This window comes from Felis catus, chromosome C2 (assembly GCF_018350175.1).
Source record: "Felis catus isolate Fca126 chromosome C2, F.catus_Fca126_mat1.0, whole genome shotgun sequence".
Taxonomy (NCBI): Eukaryota; Metazoa; Chordata; class Mammalia; order Carnivora; family Felidae; genus Felis; species Felis catus.
Window position 1 is genome coordinate 77511698 of NC_058376.1, and position 8487 is coordinate 77520184.

Genomic DNA, 8487 nt, shown 5'->3' on the forward strand with positions numbered 1-8487 from the left:
TCGGCTGACAAATTTGTCAAAGAAAACAACCTGTACCTCCACTTATTCATCTAATATACTTCTTAAATTTAACTTGACCAAATTTATCTCCTGATCTTTTCCCAAATGTGTTTATCCAAACCTCCTTCATCTCAATTGATGGTAACAGCAAATATCCAGTTGCTCAGACCAAAGAACTTGGAGTCATTTTTGAGTCTTCCCTTTGTGTCATTTCCTATATCCGTGTTGTCAGAAAATGGCTTGGCTCTTGGGCACCTGGGTGGCTCAGTCATTTAAGCGTCTGACTCTTGACCTCGGTTTATGTCACGATCTCATGGTTCATGAGTTGGAGCCCCATGTTAGAGCCTGCTTGGAATCCTCTCTCCTCTCTCTGCCCCATCGCACTCATGCTCACTCTCTCTCTCTCTCTCAAAATAAATAAATAAATTGATAAAAAAATTAATATTTAAAAAAAAACAAACAAAACAAGAAAATGGACTGGCTTGGCTTTAACTTCAAAATAAGCCTACACTCTATACAGTTTCTACTGCATCTCTGCTGTGAGCCAGTCACTACCAGTTCTTGCCTGGATGGTTGTAATAGCATCTCAACTTGTCCTTTTGCTTCTAGCCTGCCTTTCTGTATTCTGTTTCCAACACAGTAGCTGGAGTCATTTTTTCAAAATGTAAAGAAGATCATGTCCCTTAAATAAACTCCAATGACATTCCACCTCACTGAGAGAGAATGCCGAAGTCCTTGACCCATGGCCCTGTAGGATCAATACCCTGTTCAGTCTCCTTTCCTATGAGTCATATCCTTCCTCATTTGCCCCAGGAACACTGTTATCAGACCTATCAGGTGTTAACCTCCCTGCATCTTTCTGTTAGGGACTCTGGTACTCACTGTTTCTTTTGCCTGCAATACTTTTCCCCCAGATATCGATATTATTTCACCCTTTTACTTCCTCTAAGTCTTTGTCCCAATGTCACCTTTTCATGAAACCCACCCTGATTATTCTACTTTTTTTCATAATTTAAGGTTTTTCTTGACTTTATTTATTTATTTTGAGAGAGAGAGAGAGAGAGAGAGAGAGAGAGAGAGAGAGAGAGAAGGGAGGGGGAAGAGGGAGAGAGAATCTGAAGCAGGATCCACTCTGTCAGCACAGAGCCCGATGTGGGGCTTGAACCCAGTAACCACAAACTCATGATCTGAGTCAAAGTCAAGAGTCAGATATTTAACCAACTTAGCCACCCAGGTGCCCCTGATTATTCTAAATTGCAACCTTTTCCAGACCCGATACTTTCAATTCTTTCTCTCAGATATACTTTTTCCAAAGAATTTTTCATCTACTCTACCACATATTTGAATTCTATTTAAAATCTGTATTCATCTTCCCTTGATAGAATGCAAATCTATGTGGGAGGGACTTTTGCATTATTCAATAATTTATATCCAAGGGTATAAAAGAGTCTGTTACTTAGCATGTATTCAAACACATTTTTTAAGCAATGTTACCTAGTTCTGGAAAGTCCCAAAAATAACAGGATGAGATTTGATGGGGACAAGGATTTATGACAGTGAATGTGGGTAAGAGCCAGGGACAGCTGGCTTAGTGCTGCTAAAATAACCTCATTAGTATCTACTGTTGAAAGAAGACCAGAGAAACTTGTGTTAATGTACTTTAATAATCCCAGGTAGACATGCAGAGTTTAAGATGCACACACTGCTTTCAGATTTTATTGTCATAATTTTGTGACCAAGCTATTCCTAACTTCAGGGTATCCATGGGAAATTGAACATATCCACTCCCTTCTGAAATCCACTAAGATTACAGTAAAAAAGTAAAAATGTTTTTAATTCACAAGAACAAAGAGAGTGGCAAGAAGATGACAAAGAGGATGCACAACAAGATTTTAGTACCTGGAAGATGTCTCAGATGTGTATAGATGGAGAAATCATAATTCATTTGGGTTTCGAGTTTATTCACTTTGCTAAGTGTCTCCAGGGAAGAAACTGAGAAGAATGAAGCAAATTCATGCTGTAACAATGTAGAAGGGCCCAAGAATAAGAGGTAAGAGAGGTGAAGGGAATTCTGGAAATTATCATAAACATGATCTACAGGAAGATAGTATTAAGCAACCCATAGAAGAGCCAGTTCCAGTCAGAACATGACAGCAAATGGTGTAGGATGATAAGAGGGATGATAAAGGAAAAGATATAAATGAAAATGTGGTGATAAATTAATGATTGGTAAATGGAAAGTGAAGGAACTGAAAAGACAAGGCAATTATAAATCTATGAAAAACAGAGGTTGGATTAACTCTTCAGCCCCCGAAATGGTTACGCTATGAATAATGTAAATAATTAATATTGAGTTTTACATTGAACATTAGTCATCTCAACAAGCTAGGCAGAGGGGGAAGTGTGATTGAGGAAAGGTGGTAGGATTTAATAAGAAAACTAAATCGTAGTCAGATGGTGGGAAGTCAGTGAATAATATCTAAAAGTAAAAGAAAACAATAATGGTAAAGTACATCATTTGGAAATTAGGTCATAAGTATCTGAAGCAAAACACTAAATGAGTTGAAAATTATTGCCTCAAGAAATAGGACTTGGAGAAGGGCTGGCTTTTATCATGAGTCTACAGTACTATTTGACTTTTAAAACTAAATATATGTGTTACTTTAATTCTCTCTATATATGTAAATATAAATATAAAAATATATCACTGCCTTCATTTAACAGATTAGAAGATGTGGGTTCTGGAAGAGTAATTGACTTGCCCAAGACGTGTAGCTAATTAGCATGGGAGACTATATTACAGACTAGGCATTTTGATCTTTCAATTCCTATTCCAGGTTTTTTTCCACAATGATCCTCTAACTTCATAAGTGGCTACAAAAATAAACATCAGAGAAAATGGGTTACAGTTAAGTTTATCTCAAATAAGTAATGCTAGGGAGTTTTTGTTCGTATCCGATGAGCTTCATATGTTAAAATTCATCCCAGGTATAGAACAGGCAGTGGCTACATTGATACCTAGAAAAGTATAAGCACATCTGGAAACAGGGCTAATGATTGAGCATCTGGAGTTTCCCAAAGACATTAGTGGCAATATGGTTGAAGTGATCGGAATTTATTTTTGTGACTTGAATTTATGTGTCAGGACAAGCCTAACCAACATGTATGCTTGGCATGTGGTAGGCTGGTTAATTTAGGGGGGTAGGGAAGAAAGAATGGGGATAGGGTGTGGGCAGGCGAGTAAGGCTGGTAGAAAAAGGGTTTCTTTCCATAAAAACTTTTTTGGCAAAGACCTCATCAGAGATCCCAGACTATGTTTTTTACTTAATTCTAAAAAACCACATACTAAACAACTATTACATGTTAATTATTGTACGAGGTTCTGGATGTATTTTTTCTACCAAAGTTAGTATGATTTTTAATGATATTCGAGTTTCCACTACTTTGCTCTGATCTCCAGACAGAGACTTAGAAGTTCTAGCAGATGCTCTTTATGGTCCACTGAAAACAACTGAAAGTAATAAAACTAATTTGGATTATATGATTATCATAACCTTTTAAAAAGAAATTTAAAATGATAAACCTGTGTTTTTTTTCTGCCATCTCATTTTTGAAAATCTTTACTTTCATCTTAGTTCACCAATAAATTTTTAAAATTCTATTTATTTTATTTACTTATTTTTTAAATATAATTTATTGCCAAGTTGGCTAACATACAGTGTATACAGTGTGCTCTTGGTTTTGAGGGTCGATTCCCAGGATTCACCGCTTACATACAACACCCAGTGCTCATCCCAACAAGTGTCCTCCTCAGTGCCCATTTTAAAGTTCTTTTAACCTGTTGTCTCAGATTTTAATTCTAATAGGACTAGAGTGTTTCCATCTTCTTTTAAAGACCATTCATTTTTTTTTAAACAAAGATTTTCTTACTGCTAAAGGGTGTAGCTTTTTCTTTGAACATCCAGCAGAGGGCATGAAAGCCTACCTATGATTCTAGCCCAGTGTTAGATTTGATTTAACGGCTAGATGAAATCATGAAGCTGGGTTACTATTGACATCAGATTTTTGACAGACCCAAGCTGAATGGAATAATCATGACATTCAAATTTTCAAGGAGGAATCTATTACCTCGGCTCATATTGCTCACAGTGAAGCTGAGCATCAGATAAGACACCGGCCAGGTGTAGAAAATCTGAAATGTACCCTTACTTATGAGGATGGGACCTCTGAGTTAGCGTTGCCCACAAAGGCGGGCTAACTTATGCACACGATGTTTATGTGACATATAGCGTCTACAGCACCTACCCTACAGTTCCAGCCTATTTCTTTTTTACCTGACCACAAGTTCCCCTTTCATTTCCGGTTTTGTAGCTCCAGACTTGTTTCATTTGTGTGAGGAACACAACTTTTATAAAAGACAACTTCAAAATTCAATATCTTTCACGGAAATGAAATAGAATTGGGATAGAGCTGAACAGCATTCATGTGAACAATGAAATGAAACTCCAGCACAATATTATATCTAAGGCAAAATGTGAAATACTTCAGGATGGTATAAGAGAAAATGAGACAATGAAAATGTGCTGGCAATGAGACCCCACTTTTGATAGAGAATGATTTTTTTAAAATCAAACCAACAGAAAAAAAAAAAGAAAATATACATTCCAAAGGGATCATTTGCTTTTAAATTCATTTTGCTTTGTGATTTTGTGCAAAATAACTCTATACAGGCTGTTTTTTTGTTTTGTTTGTTTTGTTTTGTTTTGCCTTTCCTATTTAATACTGGATCCTGGAAAAGAGTATAATTTGTGTTGTTATTTTACTAAATGTATTTCTAGGAAAATGAAGTAAAAGTGACATCCCTTTACAAAATGGAATCATTTAGTGATAAACAAAATGTAATTTAAATTTGTGGGGGTGCCTGGATGGTTCAGTTGGTGGAACATCTGACTCTTGGTTTTCAGCTCAGGTCATGATCTCATGGTTCATGAGATTGGGCCCCATGTTGGGTTCCATACTAATAAAGTGGAGCCTGCTTGGGATTCTCTCTCTCCTCTCTCTGCCCCTCCCCTGTGCTCTCTCTCTCTCTCTCAAAACAAATAAACTTAAAAATGTAAATTTGTGCATTTAGAAAAGTTATTCCTTCCTTCTAAAATTATGTCAGTCTATACCTAACTCATGAAGCAAATAATGTATACCAATCAAGATGGCAGATTTTTACATTAATAAATGAAAAATGGTACTGCTCAGAAGCACTAAAACTATCAATGAATGCAGGTTGAAATTATCAATAAATACAGCTTTCTTATTTTTATTATTATGGATGTTGGGGAAAGACTTCTTTTTTGGAAACATCTGTTTATGGGATCCAACAAGCAAAACTAAGAGAATTTTTTTTTCTCTAGCAATTAATATAATTATGTCTGTCTTTATATTTAATAGTTTTTCTTTTTTCCATTGCATATGAAAACTGAAGTGTCAATTCAGATTATTCTCTCTTTTATGTATCTAAATTTGGGTAAATTTATAAACTTAAAGAGTCTTAGTTACCACTAATTAATTGCCTTCTAGATTTAGTTATTATTTTTGCTTGAAGAATATTGAGAGACACAAAATAAGAAAGCCTATGGACATATTTTATATAATCAGTGAATGATTGCAACTTAACCTGATATTGTGTGGAATATTTGTCACCTGAGATATGGCAAAAAAAAAAAAATCAACGCTATATGAGGAGAGTTGGTATGAAGGGATGGGATACCAATCTCTTAAAGATGTTAAAACAGGGGCGCCTGGGTGGCTCAGTCACTTAAGTGGCCGACTACGGCTCAGGTCATGATCTCGCGGTCTGTGAGTTCGAGCCCCGCGTTGGGCTCTGTGCTGACAGCTTGGAGCCTGGAGCCTGTTTCAGATTCTGTGTCTCCCTCTCTCTGATCCTCCCCCGTTCATGCTCTGTCTCTCTCTGTCTCAAAAATAAATAAACGTTAAAAAAAAGATGTTAAAACATTACTGGGGAATGTTTTGATAAGCTGTTAAATATAAGAGAAAGCAAAAGAGTGAGGAACCACAGGGCTTTTGCTTTGCTGTTTGAGGTATACATGTTTCTTTCATTACAGAGCAAAACTGTGTAAGGCTTTAAAAGAGAGTCTGTTTAAAAATACATTTTCTGTAGCACCTGGGTGACTCAGTTAAGCTTCTGACTTCAGCTCAAGTCATGATCTCATGGTTCCCCTGTTCGAATCCCAAGTCAGGCTCTGTGCCGACAGCTCAGAGCCTGGAGCCTGCTTCACATTCTGTCTCCCTCTCTCTCTGCCCTTCCCCTGCTCATTCTTGCTCTCTCGCTCAAAAATAAATACAATATTTTTAAAAATATATCTTCTTTTACTGTAATTTTATTAGCGTAAGTCAAGAATTCCATTGAGAAAGCAACAAAATTTGACATATACTCAGAACAGCCATTAATGGGACACAAACTTCACATGATGAAGTCTCCATTATGTTTCTAGCTCCCAATTTTTATTCTCCAATAATGCATATTTTTCTCAGTTTCCCTCATCTTTGTTTTGAAAAGGTTTGCTAAGTGCTTCAGTTTCTGCTGTATTAACCAAATTAGCTTATTTTGTTTTTATTTACTAACCTCAAAGCCTTTCCCATCTCTATTAAATAGATATCCCCAGATATCCTTTTCCAATCAATACTTCCCACACAATAGCTTTAGAAAAGAAAGGCATAGTGTAATGCGTGTTTTAATTTAGTAAAGGAGAAACTATGGTTTGCAACTAGAGTATATCTCAATTCCTTCCCCAAGTTCTCTGGGCTTAGCTTGGCTTACAATATCATAATTTAAAAAAACAGCAGAGAAGTTTAATGATTTCAACAACCCTCCCCAGTTTTCCACTGACATCCAGCCCCTCCTCCAGCAAATTCAGGAAAACAATTCAAGACCGAAGTCTATTGGCTTCATGTCCCTTTATCTGTATGAAAGCTACATCACAAAATCATCCCCTTTCCTTCTTTCAAACTTTCAATTTCCTTTTCAACTCTGGTTTTTCTCTCCCCCTGCCCCCCAAGTACTATCAAGAAACGTTAAAGCTGTCAGTTTTGTGGAAGGAGTCAAGTTTTTGCAAAGGAAATGTCATAGTACTTTACATTTCGCAAAAGTCTCCTAAACCTGGATTCAAATATAGACTATAGAAATTAAAATCATAGTATATGATTTGAGTCATATCAACAGCAAAGTGTGGACAATTTTGGATTTGGAATTTTGGGTCCATTTAAAACATATATTGCAGATAGTAGCCACAAATCAGATATTGGAAAAACTGATATTAAGGAGTCTTTAATTGTTAATGCTGTTGACTGATCATTAATGGTATTGTGCTTATATTATCAAAAAGGTCTTTATTATATAATGAAGTATTTATGAGTGGGATGATATGATTTCTGGGATGTGTTTTAAGTAACCATATATATAAATAAATAAACATCATTTTCTTATTTTTTTGGCTCTGGAAACATATATAGTGAATTTCAGCTGTTGAAAAATAGAAAACTGCAGGCTCCAAATGGTGTCACTTGAACTGAGTTCCCAACTGGGGCTTAATACCCAATCTAACTGCAGTTGAGCCTCCCCAGAAATGTGACTTTAACAGGTCAGTCAGGAATTGTTTTCTCCATCAACACCAATAAGTCTGTCACCTGTGTCCTCTTCAGCCCCCAAAGAAAGATGAGGTCATCAGCATGTTAAGACACTTTGCAAACAGCATCCTCTGGAACAATCTTTTCCTTTTGCTAATAATTTTCTTGCCCCCACCCCCATCTATAAAAACCTGGCAGTTTTGTACAGCTCCTCAGAGCACCTCTCTGCTTGCTGCTGGATTGGGGTGCTGCTTGATTCATGAAGTGTTCAAGACAACCGATTAGATCTTCACATTTACTTGGTTGAATTTTGTTATTTAACACAGCGTATGTCCATTTTTAATTTGCTAACTCTAATCCTAGCTTGTGCCTTTACTTTGTATGAGCAATGAACTTGGTATGAGCAAAGACATTTAATAAGCTATTGTACCTTTTGCTTACAGTATATTCTATTTTAAGAATAAAATAGAATTAAACCATTGTATACCAAAATCCAGTCCTTCACATATGGACTATCTCATTTTTGATTACCTGAAAAGTGTTTTTACTTATTTTTATATTTCAACTCAGTTTCAAACTTAAATGGATTTTAAATGGAAACTTTAAATTGTATTGTAAGTGGAAAATGTGCTTTTTCAAATCCGTATACAAATAAATAGATGGCTATAAAACATAAATATTTAACGTACCACCTAAAAACATGTCAAATAGCATTTTTGGTTTAACACACTTTGAGAAGCTCATCAATATAAGCTTTGAAATTTGGGAAGCACCATAACATGGGACCAAAAACATGAAAATCTATAATTGCTATCCGCAGAAATGTTCAATTAGTGATTATTTAAAAAG